This window comes from Salminus brasiliensis, chromosome 21 (assembly GCF_030463535.1).
Source record: "Salminus brasiliensis chromosome 21, fSalBra1.hap2, whole genome shotgun sequence".
Classification (NCBI taxonomy): domain Eukaryota; kingdom Metazoa; phylum Chordata; class Actinopteri; order Characiformes; family Bryconidae; genus Salminus; species Salminus brasiliensis.
This window is the reverse complement of record NC_132898.1, coordinates 5,009,877-5,029,124: the sequence shown is the minus strand read 5'-3', so window position 1 is coordinate 5,029,124 and position 19,248 is coordinate 5,009,877.

The following is a 19,248-nucleotide window of genomic DNA, read 5'->3' as shown; positions in this document are numbered from 1 at the left end:
TTAAAGAATTGTTTTTTTTTTGTGTGTGTGTGGGGGGGGGTGTCCATATGTTTGTGGACACCCTTCTAATGAGTGCATTCAGCCTCTTTAAGCTGCAGCCATTGCTCATTCGAAATGTGCAAATGAGCGCACACACAGCTTGCAGAGTCCCTGTAGAGAAGTATTGCCAATAGAATAGGACTCTGTACTCTTGTGCAGATAAACAAACATGAGCCTATTGACAGCCTGCCTAATATCAGGCGTGTGCTAGAGGGGTATAAAGGGGCTCTGAGCTGTGGAGCACTGGAACTGGCTTCTCTGGAATGATGGATGGTGCTCTATTTAATACTTGAGGATGAGTTGGGGATGAGGTGGGATGTTGATGTTGGTGATCATCCAGCATCCTGACTTCACTGACGCTCTTGTAGCTGAATGCAATCAAAGCCTCACAGACTGATTCCTGAGGTGTTTATTTACAAAAAGGCTTGAGCTTGTGTAAGTTAGTCACGATATGGCCTTTATATTGGAAACTTATTTTCCTTTATCTTATTTTTTAATGAAGATGTTTAGGATGACAGGATATTTTACATAATTTAATGATACATTTCAGGTGTGCTTTAAGTGAGTTACGGTTAAGTCTATTTAATTCCATTATTAATAACCAATTAAGTCTATTTCAACATATATTTAAGAAGTATTTGAAATTAAATTTAATTAAAATAAACTTTATAGTAATGCACTGATAAAAAATCTAAACTATATTATATTTTGTAACTATCCAATTAAAACATAAGTCTCCAAAATAGTGACTTTACAGGAGAAGGACATTTTTTCATTTGGAAATAATGTAGAATAAAACTTTACTTGCAATCATTTGCTGTAATCAGAATATTAATTAGTTTTTTAACATATTTTAAGTACATAAATTGGTTAGTATATTAATATGACTAATGTTGTTTTCAGTGCTTTGCAAAAATGTACAAAAGTCTATTTCAACAAGTATTTAAGTATATTAAACTAATTCAATGGTAATTTAAAAAGATTTTTTACCTAAACATACTTCATTGTAGTGTATTTATAAAAATATACTATATTATATTTTCTTAAATAGCGCTATCTCAACTTTACTTGGAAGCATTAGATAAAAGCATAACATTAATGTATTTGTAACATATTTTAAGTACATACATTGTCTCGTATAATAACAACATGCTTAGACAAATTTTTGTTTTTATACAATTAGCGAATATTTTCAAAAGTCTGTCTGAAAACAAGTATTTTAGAAGAATCTTAAATAAAAAAAAAATCTAAATTTGAAAAAACTGTAATGTATTCTATATTTTCTTAAAGTTTACTTGCAAACATTGTAGTGTATTTATAAAAATATACTATATTATATAATATTACTGTATTTTTAACAGATTTTAAGTACATAAATTGGCTTGTATACAATGAGAAGAATCTTAAATTAAAATGACAACTAAATTTTAATCAAATGTGTACATTATAGTAATGTATTTTTAACAAAGTATATTATATTAAGTGTGATCAGAGTTTACTTGCAAACATTGGATGAAAGCATAGTCATATTCATATATATATATATATGTGTGCTACTATATTTACAACATGCTTAGAAAAATCAGTATATATTAAATTAAATAAGTGTATTTTTTCAGTAGGGCACCTTGTGATGCCCTGGTTCCTTTCACCACCAGCATAGAAACTCCGGGGGCCATAATAATATTCAGGCCATATTTTCTTCACACTTTGTGGAGCTCATCTCATGGCTATTATTCTTCTACATGACACATTATTTTAAGGGTAACCCACCTTGTTTGGTCAGATAGAAATTGAATTAGGAATGGCCTCAATTGGGCCACTCCTTCAGGACTGAGGTGCATTCATGGACGTATTATATTCCGATCGAGCTATTAGTCGGGTTATCCGCGGATTATCAGGCTGCGTGTAAACGTGGCTAATGAGTCATTTCACCCCTAACTGAGACACCCCACTACACTCTTCTTTCCAGCCGTTACACCCCATAATGCTGCAACTGCAAACCCTTTCCCGCCCTTCACGTGACTGGCTAACCGCCTGGGCTTTTTTTTTTTAATGGTAGTGGGCTGCCAACGGCCCTCAGGGGCTTTGTGAGCTAAAGAGCTGAAAGCATGCAAAGGGTTATAAGTGCCTTTTATCTCTTCAAACGGCAGCATCCTGACATCCTCTCACTTATTTGTTTTAAATGATCTCATCCAATCCAGCCAGTAATGGACATGCAGCGCCTCTTTGAAGTACTGACCTGTGTTAATAATAGGGAGAATGCCAATGCATTAGACGAAGAGAGGAGAGTGTTGCGTTTTTTGCTTGGGGAGCTCATCCGTGGAGGCAGAGTTAGGTGAAACTCAATCATGCTTGAGTGGGAAATCTTCAGTGTGATCAGTTGAGTGGGGAAATATCCAGACACGTCTTGTAATTAGGGAACTGAGCTACTTTAAGGAGCATCCATTGCTGGCCTAGATGTTCAGCAGATTCCCACAGCTTGTACAATCTCCATAGACAAGCACAGCCAAACGAATGGGATGCTCGCTCCAGAGCAGCCATGACTCTAGGTTCACCATGACCTCTGGGGTGATAGAGGTCTTACCAGTACTTGGGATGAGCAGGGATGAGTGGTGTCTGTAATCCAGAACTGACCATTCAACAGCAGTACATGACCTTCAGTGATGCTCATGTGATTGCTGAATGCAATCAAATCCTCACTGTAATGTTCTCACATTAGACTTATAACACTTCTAAAGCCTTCCCAGATCACCCAATGCAATTTTTTAGAGCACTGATACTTCACCCAATACGTTTGGGATGAGCTGGGGATAAGGTGGGGTGGTGAACATTCCTGTTGCTGAATGCAGTCAAATTCTTGCAGCAATGTTCTTAAATCTAGTAGAAAACCTTCTTTCCTGGACAGTGGAGAGAGTTACTCCAACGAAACACTTTTTTAATCCCTTTGATTTCAGAAGAAACAGTGAATGAGCAAGTGTCCCAATACTTTTGTCCATTGCTGAAAGATCCAAAAACCATGTTATCTGCAGGGTTCTTTGGTGTGTAGGGTTCTTTAGTGAGGTCTTGATGAGGTCAATTCAGCAAGCAAGACTGTTAGCTTGCATGGACCATAAAATATACACCAAACATCTGTGACATTAAAAACCACCTGCTTAATATTGTGTAGGCCCCCCTCGCGCCTCCAAAACTGCTCTGACCAGTCAAGGCATGGATCTGAAGGCGTCCTGGGGTATCTGGCACCACGATATAAGCAGCAGATCCTTTAAGTCCTGTATGTTGTGAGGTGGGACATCCATGAGCATCAATGCCTAGAGCCTTGGGTGCCCATGATCCTGTCCCTGGATACCCGGTTGTCCTTCCTTGGAGCTGACCACTGCATACCGGGAACAGCACATAAGACCTGCCTGATGTTTTGGAGTTATTCTGACCCAGTCATCTAGCCCTCACAGAACACCACCACACACCCTACAGTTATGTATAGGCTGATCATCCTAGCATCTTCCATCTGCAGGAGCCTGAAGTTACTACCATGTAATGGTTTTGTCTGAGGAGCGTATGCCCTGATCTTAACCCAGGGTGGCTTCCTTTGTCAGGGATTCGCACTGGCTTGAGGTAAAGCTAGCAAAGCCCCACTATTCAGACACGTGGTTATACACAAATCAGTGTAGCATCTGAACCATCGCAATTACTATGGTTACCCGTCCATGTAGCGTCTCAGCTTCTTCATACGTGACATTTAAGGGCTTTTTTTATCAGGCAACCTGAACTAATGGAACTGACTGCATTAGTCATTAATAGCACAATAAAAAGAGGGAGAGAGGCTGTTTAATGTTAGCACACATCAGATGCTCTTTCTGTGTCAGTTTATGACATAAAACACATGCTTTTATCACATGAAAGTCTAATGAAACTGCACTTTCTAAAGCATTATGCAAATTCTGGCCTGAACCACTTAGGAACGTTTATTTTTAACAGAGTTTATGACTGTCTTTTGTAAGCGCCTTTGACCAGAACGCTGCCCTCCGCAACTGCACTAGACTATGGCTAGCTAACCGTAGCAGACCTTAAAACGCTCAATTTCTGGAACTACATAGATGTTCAGCCATTCCCAAAGCTTTTCAGACAAGCACTGCCAATAGAATGGGATGCTCCAGAGCAGCCATGCCCAATGGCAAGACCAGGATCAGGTGTGTTGGGAACACTGGTAAGCACAAAGACACCGTCTACATGTATCCAGATATTTTAATTATATTTGCCTCCTTCCCGCTTGAGCATGCTAGCCCCGTATGGGGTGACTGTACCTCATACAGAGAGACAAATTAAAACACCACCAAGAATAAAGAAAACACTAAAAGGTTTGATCCCAAATGACACACTGCTCCCTATATAGTGCACTATGCAAGTCACTAAATTATGGGTAATACCACATGTTTTCTATCACAAAGTTCAGAACAACCTCAGCTCTCTCTACAATGAGACCCCATGTGACCTAGAGCACTGCGTGACGAGACAATCTGACCCTGAACCTGAAAATTTGCAATCAGATTTGAGAAATTCTTCATATTTCCTGCAAAAGCAGAACTTTACTCATGTGGACGAATCATTTTGGGACTTGAAACGGGAGACTTGTAGGAATGTATGAATACAATAGTATACAAGTCAGAAGATGAGTTACTGAGTGTTCATTGGTCAGTTTTACACCAAACCAATGGCCAGACACACAAATCCAGCAATTACAGATAAGAGGCAGATGACGGACACATGAATCCACCAGTTAGACAGGAGGCAGAAATGAGTGTCTCGACCCGTCTTGACAGCCTTGTACCTCCGGATGAGAGTCATGTACAACCTGGCAGTAAGATGCAATGGAAAGTGTAGAGTCTAGAGATTCAGGAAATGCTACAAATGTATTTCTGCGCTGTATTATCGCAAAGATATTAACAGAAATATTGGGAAACAACAAATTGGACATGGTGGTGCATTCATAGACTCCAGGGGGTTGAATTTTGCTTATTTGAAAGACAAAAAAAGAAAAATAAAGAAAACTGGATTGTCCATGATATGGAACCTGCGAAATGATCATTCTATCCCTGTGTAGGTTTATGTTCTTCAAGATTTCTAATTAAATCACGCTCAAATTTCAGCAAATCTGAATGACTAACCTGGCACACGGCGGAGTCAGTTCTTTCAGACTGTGCCGGCTCCTTATCCTCTCTTGATTCATCACCGAAGAGGCTGGGCTGTCACTTAATATTGTTCAGGAACTCCTTCCCTTTCTATGTTTTATGTACGTGCTAAAGCCTGTTTAGGCATTCTGCTCACAGCTCTTAAACTTGATGTGGCTCTGATGTCGCAGTGCGTTGTTATGATGGGGCCTATAAAGCCTACATTAGTCAAGGCACCTGGGCAATTTTCTCCTCCTCTTAGGTACCCGTTTCCCCTAACTGTCAGAGTGTAAAGGTATGTGCTTTCCACACCCCTCCGATATATTTTCTTCCAGCCATTTGCTGCTCCTTGGGCAGTCTCTTACAAGGCTCGTCTAGCCGGAATGGCCGTGCCTAATGACTGCTTCTGTCTCGCTTTGACGGTACGTTGTGGCACTCTGGAGTATTCAATCAGCCCGGAGTTCGGCCCATACCCTCCGTCTGAGATTGCTGGCGCTCTCCAGATAGCCAAACTTGTGATTCCATTTCAGATGTCTCGACTTTCTTTACCTGCAACGGGTCCCGTGCAGACGGCCGCGGTGGTTCTGCGCCGTTGTGCTTAATTGATTGTAAAGGCTTAAAGGAGGTTTGAGGAGGGAGATGAGAAAGCTGCCCGAGCATCATTAAAGGATTTAGGCCGTCACATTCCAGGAGACAGATGGCCGCCGTAAAAGAGACTGAGACAGTTGTGGGCCATGGTGTGTGGAAGTGTGATGATTGCGAGGGTAGAGAAAGAGAGAGAGAGTGAGAGAGGGAGAGCGTATTGTGGACGAATGTGATAGAGGACGGATGACAGCTACACCTGGAATCCTTTCAAAGACTGGAAACCATAGCTTTCGAAAATTATGTTCAGCACACTCTAAGCTTACATGAAGGAAGGAGGAGAAGACCATTGTGGCCCTTATTTCTCAAAAGCACTAACTCCCCAGCATCAGTGAAGGCCTTGCTAGCACTGGGTATTTAAAGACACCCAGGTCACCCTGGTCAGGGCTCGGTGATGCAGAATTCCAACACCTAAAGCAGGCTATGCTGAGACGTCAATGTTTCCTGACCTTTCCTTTTACCAGATTGAGACCAATTCTGTCCTGAAAGGTTAAGTTTGTATCTTGGAATCCAGTATCTTGAATATGCACTAAATGGACAAAAGTATTGGGACACCTGCTCGTTCATTGTTTCTTCTGAAATTAAAGGTATTAAAAAAGCTTATCCTGCTTTTGTTGGAGTAACTATCTCTACTGTCCAGGGAAGAAGGCTTCTACTAGATTAGGGAAGAGTATTGCTGTAGGGATTTGATTGCATTAAGCAAACAAAAGCATTAGTGAGGTTAGCCTTCAGCCTAGTAACTACCCAGAGCAGTGGGCAGCCACCTCAGTGTTTTTTGGGGATGGATCAGGTTTAGGTATTTTGCTTAAGGCTACCTCAGCTGTTAATGTACAGGGACAAGAAACCTATGTTCCTTTTCTTTATGCTCTCCACTTCCTGCCAGACCAGGGGATCAAACCAGCAAACCTTCTGGTTTCAAGTCAGATTCAGTTACATTTAGGCCACGTCTGCCCCCCTATACAAAGACCAGACATTATATATAGGCTAAATGCTAAAGGCTAATTTCTGAATATTGCAAGCAGAAATGACGTTAATTAAAACACTTCATAAGTCTAAAGACAAAAATTAAGAAACACCTAACATTTATTAGATAGAGGGCAGCAGTGAGCAGTGTTTTGGTATTTCAGCTTTGGCTTAGCTTTACAGAATTACAGAAAACACAGGTTAGCTAATTCCTGCATTCAGTCAGGAGGTACTAGCCTTATTAATGACCAAATATATAACAAAAAAAAGACTGCTACGATGATTGCTCTATTTTATTTTACCAGTTATCCATTTATTAAGAGTTAACAGACTTAGATAACATCACAGTGAGCTACCACTGTGTTCAATTCCCAGACTGGGTGACTATACTGCACTACACCAGTCCGAGTCCTGGTGTCCTTGGGCAAGACTCCCAACACCACATGAGCCCATCTCTGTAATATAAGTACCATCGTAAGTCGCTCTGGGAAGGCCTAGCTACGTCTAATTTTATTAGCATGGATGCTTGCAGCTGCAGAAAGAGCGCCAGAGCATTTTCTGCTCATATGTTTTCACACTTTCATGAGAAAAATGACAGTGACTGATTATTAATTATAAATATGAAAGCATTTATTGAACATCTGTGTGCTTTAGCACATTGCTTTACTGTTATTATACCGTGCAATCCTGTCAGTCCTTCTCAGGCAGAGGAAATGAACGCACAGATCAGTCTCTGCAAGGAGGGAGCATTATTCAAATTGCGCCGACGTCTGACAAACTCGAGCTGCAATATGGTTCAATAATTCCGCTAACGAGAAGCTTGATAGCGCTGCGTTTGATGGATGACGCCCTCTCAATCATCGATTGGCTGTCTGCGCTTGCTGCAGGCCCAGCGGCACAGCGATGGCAGGAGATAGTCATAGACAACTGTCTCAATTGCTCCCAACATCAAATCATTATTTCTCTCTTCTCCCAGACGTCAATTCCGACCACAGCGGCGGTGGGGGTGGGGAGGAGTGGAGAATGTTCGGCTGAAGAAGAGTTTCACATGGCATTGAAAAACACTTAGCAAAGCTGTGTTACTGTATGTACGTGTGTTTATAGCTACGCTGCAGCTGACTCACTCGAAAGGAATTGCAACCTGTTCATGTCGTCTTGCTGCGCCGGAGCTCCAGAGCAATTTCTCTAGACAAACACTGGCAGTAGAATGGGTCTGTTTATTATTAGCCACCACCTCCTCTTTGTTTACAGTCCATGATAAAGTTCATAAAAAAAAAAAAAAATGAATGTTCAATCTTACATTTGTGGCATTTAGCTGACGCTCTTATACAGAGCGACTTACATGGTTACTCATATTACAGAGGAGGGCCAATGGAGTGTTAGGAGTCTTGCCCAAGGACTCTTATTGGTGTAGAGCAGCATAGTCACCCAGACCAGGAATCGAACCCCAGTCTCCCACATGGTGTGGTAGCTCAGTGGCAAGCAGTGGTGTTATCTGTTGCGCCACACCAACCACTTAGTGGCGTTTATTGGACATCATAGGATGGCACCTTTTTAACAAGTCATTTAGTTGAATTTCTGCCCTGCTAGAGCTGCCCCAGACGACTGTAAGTTAGTTATTGTAACCTAGAGAAACCTAGGAGCAGCAAGTTCATTTGGGCCCTCATGCTCAAAGCAGGACAGCAGTATATGTTCTTAATGCAACATACATCCTCAGTTACACTCAGTTATCATTCTCTACCATGCTCTGCCTTTGCTAGTTAGCATTTTGAATTTTATAGGCTAAACCATTACCATTTTTTTTTTGGTTAACCCTTTTTGCTCTTTTATGGTGTCATATAAATATCCTGGTATTATCATTGGGTTTATCCTGCAGTGTTCTGTTCAGGGAAGGCTTTCTACTAGGATTTGATTGCATACATACTGAGGTCAGGATGATGGATGACCACCACCCCACCTAAAAGTACTGGATGGAGCAGCATCCATTATTCCAGAGAACACAGTTCTTCCACTGCTCCACAGCTCAATGGTGGGGGCCTTTATCTGCTCATATATTGTTGGTGGTACTTCTCTACAGGGACTAGACAAGCTATGTGTGTGTGTGCATTTGCAAATCTCTGTCAGCAAGTAGCTAAATGCATTCATTAGAATGGGCGTCCACAAACATTTGGACATGTATGTGAATCTTTAAAATTTGTAATTCATTTGATGGTACTTTCAGCATCAGTGTCATGGAGAACACAATAAGTCCTACAGTGGCAGTTGCCAATTTGTCTCTTACAAGGCCCACACACACACACACACATTGAGCCAACCTGGGTCAACCGAGAAGTCGGGAAGTGGCATGCTGCCTTCTTCACAGCTATAAGCAGGACCGCAGCCCAGTAAGGCTGCCACTAATGTCATTAGCATGCCAGCACTTGGAGACTGAAATCTGCCGCAGATCTGCAGTGACTCTGCCTGCGGACACGAGCCACACCGTTCAGTTTATGGTCACAGGCTGAGATAGGAGACCACTCATTCCCACATGCACGCCCAGCTGCTGCTCATTACGCCGGCTCCGGTTAAATGTGCCATGACTTTAGTCTGACTCGCCAGAGGAGGAGTTCTGAGGCCGTCCATTATTTACAAAAGCCGCAATTGCCTTTAAGAGAGCATTATTCAAACACGGCGCACGATTAATTTGATTAAGCTTTAAGCTGCAGTAAAGCTACACATTTCTATTTAGCATTGTGAAATAGGCGTGACCAGTGCTGGACCGGGAGGGTTGGAGAGAAAAAAAATGATCCTCTAAATTGGTGCAGTTAGCAAGCCAGTCAACTCGCCAGCCGGATAACTGTGAAAACACAAATGTGAGCATGAGAATAATAGATAAGTCTCAGACAGCACGAGAGTGTAGATAACCATCATGGTTGGTAGGGTGACTGGTGTGTACAACTGCTTTTAGCCAAGGAGCTAGCATGACACTAGCCAGATTGCTAACAACTGCTAACAATTTAGCAGATGGTCTTCTCCAGAGCGACTTACAAACATGCTTTGCTATTTACTCAAGAAGAACCTCAGCTAGTTTAAACAGACTAATAGTTCAAAGATCCTCTAATCTTAGACTCTACTAAACACAAGTCAGTAAGGTGACCCCTCTGCTATTCACCCAAGTACTCTCAGAAGAGGAGGGTCTTCAGTCTGGGTTTGAGGACAGTGAGCGTTGGACACTTGGGGAAGCTTGTTCCACCACTTGTTCCACCACTTGGTGCAGGACAGTAAAAAGTCTGGACGCTCGTCTTCCGTGGATTTTGAGGGATGGCGGGTCGAGCCGAGCCGTACTTGAAGCTGGAAGAGCTCTTGGTGCGGATCGGCTTTTGACCATTGCCATCAAGCATGGATTCTTTGGTAATAGAACTTTGTAATAACCCTTTCGGCCTGTTGATGGACAATAGGCTTTTTAAGAGGTTAAAGGGTTGTGTTTTTTTATACTCATGACGCTACATTTAGCTGAATGTCTTTATTTTGAATCTTCAGTGCTGATATAAAAAGAAGGGGCCCTGCAGCCAAAGCAGTAGCGCTACTAGCGGCTAGTGGGCCAACCAGCCTAGACGTTTTCATTTAGGAAGTCTGCAACATGGAAATGTTCATCACGATAAAATCAACAGACATGGATGTAATGTTACTTACAAATGTTTATTTTTCTGATAAAAGCTAGCATGACTGGGTCTTTGCATTCATTTTCATACAAGGTTAAGTATGAAAATGTACTTTCATAGCCAAAATTTTAAGTACAGTCTTACAGGTCAGTTTACAGGTTGCCACTTTACCACCTTTTACTGCTCTTTGTGGGCCAATTCCAAATTGTTTATAGCGACTATAAGACTAGACGTCTAGACGTCCTAAAATGTACATAAACCCAGCCAACTAGCAAAAGCCTTTTGAGGCTAAGCATGATGACCAGAAGCTAATGTTTCTACGCCGAAAGCTACCACTAGCCTGACTCGGAAAGTGCAGACAGGAGGATGTACTGCTGCAGGTATGCACTTAGGAAGCAAGTGGGTGCTAGGCTTGAAGCTAACCCACTTGAGTGGCTACAAGCCTCAGCTAGCTTCAACTGTCTAGACTATTTTGCCTTACATTCCCATAATTTACATAACTATACAGACTATGCTAGGCTACATGGCTACTGTAATCCATCGGGGTGGTGTAAACCTGCTAGTATCATGATATTTTTTTAACTCTAGAAAATGAAGGTGCTACAAAAGGTTTAACATTAAGCGATGCCTTAGAAGAACTACTTTTGGAAATAGAACAGGGCCTATTACTTAACTGTCTACTTTACTGTTACATAAACCCAGCCAACTAGCAAGCCAGGGTTTAACAAGAGCAAGTTGGTGCTAGGCTAAAAGCTTACCCACCTGATTGGCTACAAACTTCAGCTAGCTCACTGCACACTTCGCTGAAAAACCCATAGAGCAGACCAACACTGCGGTAAGACTCTGGAATAATTATCACAAAAATAATTACAGTGTTCTTGTGACAGTGATAGGCTAGTCTATGCTATGCTACATGGATACTGTAATCCATCGGGGTGGGTCAACCACCAAGCCAGTTAAAGCAGAACTGAAGGTTCTTTGAGCGATGCTTTTGAGGAACCACATTTGCACGAAGAACCTTTGCTTAAAGAGAAAGTTTTTTGGGGGTCCTTTAAAGGTTCTAGGTTCTTTACACTGATAAACATGGTTCTTTATGGAACCAAAAGTGGTTCTTCTATGGTGCACTTAAAATGTAATTTTTATCATCTTCATTTTTAATAGTGTACAGGCCCTCTATTAAATTATGGCATTCTAAGACAACATAACAGGGTGGTAAATAAGCTTGCTAAATGACATCTGAGCATTTTCCACCCCAATCAAAGTCACATACTTGCTATTAATGCAACAACGAACGGCACTGAAACTGTTCAGGTGCCAAAAGGGGTTCCTTTAATAGGAGAACTGCTGGTTTCCTTGGTTTTCTAGAGAATCTTTGAAATATTAATCCCTTAAGAAACCAGTGTTCAGAAGATTGAGCCTGAAGAAGTTTTGTGGAGTTTAGAAACTTCCACATAAAAGGTTCAATGCCGCTATAAGGTTTTTTTCTAGAACCGTTTCCAGTCACAATCCTGTGGACTCCAGGCTTAAGGCCTGCATTGATTGAGTCAGGTTCATTAGAGCAGGACAAAGATTTGAAGTCCAGAGAACGAGATGGAAAACTCACTGAATTAGTGGAGAAAATGCCTGATATTGATCCTCAAACAATGCCTTTACTTTTACTTTTATTAGCGCCTAATTCCTCCGAGAAGTGCCTGTGCACCAGTAACAGAGGTTCCACTCGAGCAGAGGTGTTCAATACTCCACCCACAGTTGTAGTCAAACTGTGAGAGAAATGAGGTTTAAGGGCAAAACTGTCTAATTCTGTCAAAGCCCTCCACCCCCTCCCAGCGAAATACCACTGCTTCTGCTGGATCACTGCGTCTTCGACTGACATCATAATTAACATGGACGCCAGTCCTCTGGCTGGAAATTCAATCCTGAATTTTAGGGAAATTTGTGCCGAAGAGGCAGTTCTGCTGACTTCACGCTGATGAAGCACCTCCCACGGAACCCACGTTTTGGGCCGAAGCGGCCGAGCGGGAAACGCATGCTGCCGTAATCAGGGATATTGACTTGCGTGCCACAGTGAGACGTAATGAAGTCGGAGAGAAGGAGCTGAAAATGACATATGGATTCACGTGCAACTCAAATGAAGCAAAGTTGAACAAATGAGGTGGGTTTGTGCAAAAATCGATGTGCAAGTTTGTGGAACTGCTCAGAATCAATATGGTCACCAGGGGAGTGTGTTTTGAATTTTGGAGCTCAAATAATGGAGTATAGGATATATTTTTGTAGAATCATGCATGAAGTGTGCATCACAGTGTAGGGAAGGCAGTGTGGGATTTCTGTATTTTTGATATGGCTCATCTGGATCACTCCATTCCAGGGGTTCCTTTTATAGTGTCCATGCATTATTACAATAAGCGGCACCAGAGTGGTTATTAAAATATGTTAATATGTGTTATATATGTGTATATATATATATATATATAATTATTATTTTTTTTTTTTTCACATATTACCACCAGGGCGCTGCCCAGGATTTTAGGCTCTATGAAAAGATATTACGCTGGGCCGCACAACTCTGCTACCAGTTCTGCTAAAACACCCAATTAATACATTTTTTATTAAAAAATACAGTGCCCCTGGTTACCGTAGTTATATTTATATATATATATATATATATATATATATATATATATATATATAGATAGATTTATATATATAAATATAAGCATATATTTATATTATATTTAGCTAGATTTTCAAAATTAAAACTCAAGGTTGTTCATACAACTTTCAGTGGTTAGCATTAGCAACCATCAGCTAAACTGAGGCTTTTCATGAGTAAAGTTTTTCAGTTTCTTCTTATTTAAAAATGAATAATTATTACATATTTCATATCTACAGTTTTATACACTCTCCTCTTAGCCTTTGTCCAACAGAAACTATTTGTCGCTGATAAATTACACCAAACCTGCCCCCTAGTGGTTAGAAATCTATACAGGGGATTTTTTTCCCCCTCTATTAATTATCTGTGGGAGGCGTCCCTCCAAATATTGATGCTCCCACTGGTCCTCACTGCGACGCATGTAGCAGAAAAGCCTCTGATTGGCTGCTTTCTAACCCTGCCTCTGTCTCACTAAGCCCCACCTTATTATCAAACCCCTAATGTGCTGTGAGGGCGGGAGACCTGCTGCAATTGAGGGTGGATCTACTCTTTAATCCCATGAATTAGTATTTTAATGATTAATTACTGATATTAATTAGGATTGGACCTCACAGTAGTAGTAGTAGTAGTAGCAGTGGCTCACATCGCGGTACGTAAATAAGACAAATTGGCAAATCCAGAAAACCAGATTGAATCTTTAATTGAATGAAATTAATTCTGTACAAATTTGCGCAGCTTGCTTTTCATAATCGAGTCCCATTAACAGTGACATCTTCAGTTAATGCTTTTCAGTCGCGTCGAAGTCTCATTGTCTTGCTCCTTTCAGATTCTGCCATCATTTTTCGCTGTTGTTTTCCCATGAATTTGATGAAGTGTTGTTGTTGTGTGTACTGTCTGTTGTTGACACTCTTACCTGTAAGTATAGAAGACAAATATTGTATAAAATCTTGCATAAATATAATTTGTGAAGCCCATTTGACTTACATTATTATGTGCCATTATAATTCATGTTAATGTACCTTTGGGGAACATGATGCCAAAAATCTGGACACCCTAAGTGCAGCAAAGTCTGCTTGATGAGCAAATCTAGCCTGAGGCCTGCCACCAGTTGCAATTAGGAAATATTGGCTAAATCAAGCTTTTCCAAATCCTTTAACCCTTGTACCCTCACCTTTCAAACATAGGCTCCTCAAGACAACTGTCTAAAGATCCGACAACAAAAGTGATTAGTTCAGGGGAACTGTGAAAGTCAAGACCCGAGACCTGGAAGACCAAGAAGACCAACCTTTCTGGATCACTACATTTCTGGGTTTATTTCATAGTGCCCATGCAATTTTATTAAGTTTATTAAGCACCAGAGTGGTGGCACCAGGGGAGTTTGTGGGTAAGCAGTCTCCCCAGATATGGGGAAAAAGCCCCCTTTCCCATATTACTACTGTCATGGGGGGTTAGGCCAGACACAGAGGGACGAACACTCGCAGAGATGGATTCAATGCAAGTAGTTTATTAAACAAAACGCTCAAGAAAATAGATGGGGGCAAAGTAAGGCAACAGAAGCAGCAGCTACAGGGCATAAATGTGAACACAACGCAAACTTGACAAACGAGAGGGGGATAACAGACACACCTGAGACTGGGGGTTTAGCTGGGGGACCAGCTACTTGGCCAGAACGGCTAGGCCGACCAAACTTGGAACTGCTGAAATGAGAGTTGTGGGTCTATCTTGGCTGAGAGCAAGCGAGCCTCGCCTCGCTGAGTCCTTAAATGGCCTAGTGGCCTGCTCGAGAACAAGGACGTGGATCAGAAGCTGGCCTTAACGCACCGTGGGCAGTAACGGGAACCTCAAAGTTCCAAGCATGCAATTCTCGGCCTCGAACTAAGCGTCAAGGCTCCTTAAGTACCCCCAGATCTCAGGTGGTCTCACACATGAACAAATGAAACCTGAAACAAACCAAACACATGAACCGAACAAGGCAGAAGTCCTTATGTGAGCCGGTGGGTGGCGGCTCGGAATCGCCCCGGGGGAGGGCGCGATACCGAGGGTCTGATGACTACAACGAAATTTCTCTAGTGGGTCAAATCCACCATGCTAAAGGAATGCCGACTTGTTTGAGTCGTTTAGAGAACCATTACAGAGGAGAGAAAAGACTGAAGTCCGATTCAGCCATTGTGGGCAGACTGGACTGCTCCTCTGCTGATTCCCAGCTTTCCTCTTCCTGTCGCCACTCTAATTGGCCAGATGATTGGCATCAGCTTTGAAGTCAGCGGTCACCAACTGTGAACGGGAGCCACCCAGCATCTCCAGCAGCCACAGCTGGCTTTCTTTCAGCCTGTGGTGAATTAACATGTCGGGCTGCCTTCAGGAAGGCATGACGTTTCGACTCCTTTTTGTGACTTCGCAGGGTGCTGCAGACTGGTGAATTATGGAAGCTGTGAATTTAGAGTGGGATAGTAATTTATGACAGTAGGGGAGAGCGGGGCACAACCTACCCTAATTTTTTATGTAGTTGAACAGATTTATGCTTTTGTGCTTCTGGTTGCCTTTTTGTGTCTGCTCCACAGAAACACCGCCTGTGAATTTCCACAGCCATATTTCTGAAGATTTACCCTGAACGCTGGTTTTGTACCTTACAGTTTAAAGTATACTGTGTTGCGTTTTTACCTTAAAATAGCAGCTTTACGATCACTTAATAGGGAGATACTCTAGGACTGGACATGAAATGGGCAGGACAACGCTCACGAGATCCGGCAACACTGTATAATAATCCGAGTCATATTTGTGTAAAATCCTAAAATCCTGTAATTTTACTACAACGCCTCAGCTCACTATTTATATGAATGTGTATAATTTGTGAGAGAGTACATCCTCCACATGGTGGGGTTAGTTTTAATTATTAAATATTTAATAATTTATATATTAAAACATACTAGGATTGGATACTAGGATCAGATATCGCTCCTGATACAAAAAAAAAAAAAAAAAAAAAAAAATACACATATATATATATATATATATATATATATATATATATATATATATATAGCTGGATTGGGTATCGGATAATTAGTCTGATTCGAAAAACTAATTCAAAAGAATGGATCAGTTCGATTCAAAGGACCAATCGATTCACAGGAACCAGATTCTCGTACCTCCGGTATTCTAGGCTTCATAACCCAGGGTCAAATTGCTCTCGAACTGTCATCAACTATCAGCGAATAATCCAGCTTGTCGTCCATATAAGTAGAACCGAGAAGGGAGGAGCTTTTAGTCTCACAGACTAGTATTAATTTTGGTGACCAATAAATGTGTTATATTATATGTATTATAAAGCTGGTAAAGTAATGATTACGTCCATCCTGATGCCTTAAGTCTTTCCCAGATGGTCAGGTATATGGTTTATTAATTCAACAGCGGTATCAAATCGGTATCGGGTATCGTCCGATACGCAAAGTTCATGTATGGGTATCTGTATTGGAACAGAAAAGATCATTCCAAATATATCATGGAGTAAAATGAACCTTTTCCAAATGTTAAATATTTGCCAAAATGTGTAAAAAACAAAACTACAATAAAAAGAATGATAAAAATACAATTTTAATGAGTAATGTCAACATCTAAATCATCCAATCATACAACGTGATACAAATCTACTCCATTCCTCAAGGGTTCTATGGACTAAGAGAGCAAGGGGGGTAAAGGCTGAAAGATTTAGCAGACTGAGGAGTGGTGCTGCATTGTTTTACTACACAAATATGACCTTCATGGAAAAGTCATCAGATGAAAACCTTTCCTGCACCCTCACCACAGATGTCAGTGCCAGAGGTTTTCAAAGGAACTTTAAAACTTTTCATCTTGAAGCCTTTTAGAAAATAGGTCATCTTTTACTCCCTTGGTAACAGGAACTCTGACCAGGGGTGCCCACTGATCTTTTGCATGCCTAGTACATTGCCCTTCGGACCCCCCAAGACGAGAAAAAAAGGCCTTCGGACCACTAGTATCGAACAAGTACGTTGTTTACAAAAATGGTTCTTCAAAAGAAGCGCTCACTAGAAAGATGTTATGGGGAACCAAGAGAAGCTCTTTGGCATTGCTTCAAAGAACCCCTTTTGGCACATTAGTGTAATGGGTTTTTCTAGTTTCCTGAAGGACGTGGAGGCAAGTTCAATGAGAGCGGTGCTTACCACTGAGAGCCGACGAGCTGCGTACTTGTTGTTCTATGGATCCTTTGTAGAACTGACAGGCTGATTTAGTGGAGACATGGACCAGCTCAAGCCCTGCCTGTTATGTATTGCAAATATTGAAAGAATATGAATCCATACACAAATACGAAGATGAAGGATGAAATGATCCATTCTGTACAGCACATGCAAGTCAAAACGCCTCAGTTTTTGGGACGTGAATGACAACTTGTCAATCCAAAGCCTATTAAACACATCATTGTTACCAAATCCTGTTATGAATATCAAATTAGAGGCCTGTGAGTACAGGAATCATTATGAGTGGAGTGTTGCTTCAGTGTATCGACTAAGAGAGCAAAAGACAAAGAAAGAAAGAGAGAGAGAGAGAGAGAGACAGAGAGGAATCCTTTAAAAAAAAAGTCAAGGGCAGCTCAGCTCCAAGGCTTCTAAGGCTAACAATGCATTTGAGTCTGAGGCGCAGGCCTCTGATGCTAGACCACCAGAGAGTTCCATGTGACGCAAAGAGAAATATTTTTAGAGTGGGATATGAATTTTAAATGGATCCATCTGGAGTTTGATCAGTGTCATAAGTCAGCTGATGTTTTCAGTGACTTAGACAGAGATGGAGGCAACAAACGCAGCTCGTAGGAGTCAAAGGAGGAGCTCAAGCGTGGTGCTCACTGACAGACAGTCGGAGGAGCTTTGATTAATTCTGCTCTAATCAAGATGTGGAGTGAGCAGCTGAGCAGTGCCTTTTTCGGCCGCGCTGGTGACCGATCTGTACATTTAGCTGTAAGTAAGGATATATATATATATATATATATATATATATATATATATATATATATATATATATATCCTTACTTACAGGATGAATAAATATATGAATATATATTTATATATGTCTGAATATATATATGTATACATATATTTATATTCAGACATATATAAATATATATTCATATATTTATTCATATATATATATAAATATACACATATAAATATATGTATATAAAGAGTTTTTTTTTAGTAAATAAGAAAGTTAAAGACTTTGGCGTGACTGTTCTACTGTGCCACACCTGTTTTATGAACAGTATTTTCTATGAACTTTCGTGCTTTCAAAGCACCAGGAATTTTCGAATTAACTCATTATTTATATTTATTATTATAAACTCAATATTTAATCTTTAACTTCATGCTTTTTTGAATTAAGAATTGATATATATTTACATTTATATATGTATATATACTGACTTACATATATATATATATAATGTACATATGTAAATGGTTATTATCATCATGAAGGTTTATATATATATATAACCATTTAGCCAATTTTATTGTTTTTTTTTACATTTTTGGCGTAATGTGACTGTCATTTGTTCTTAAATCCAGATTTTATGGTGAATTGATGAATGGAAATGCTCCAAAATCATTCAACAGTTAAGGTACATTTCCTGTCTATTCCATAAGTACTTGGACAGAAACACAATGTTTGCGATCTTGCCTATGTAAATCACCTTAATGGATTTGAAATGAAGTGTTCAGGGTTTAATTCAAGGGGTTTGTGTATGTGTTAACTGTTTAGGAATTGGAGCCCTTACTGTATTTATATTCATAATTGCAAATTTTTCATGTTTAGTTCATTCAGAAGCAGAAATAAAATTGCATATATATGGATAGCTAATATAGCTGACATGGCTAACAACAAATGCTGAGCCAGTAGTTGAAATCCTGTTAGTATGCTAGCTCACTTTCCTTCCTTGTCAGCTAATAAGTAACATGTGTATAGCTGAACTAACCTTTTTAAAGCTCTCAACAAAAATGGTTATGCCTTACATTTACATTTATGGAATTTAGCAGACGCTCTTATCTAGGTTACTCGTATTAAAAGGTAAAAAGGTAAAAAGGTAAAGGTGCACGTATTTGTCACTGTACAGTGTGGACTGTACAGTGAAATGTGT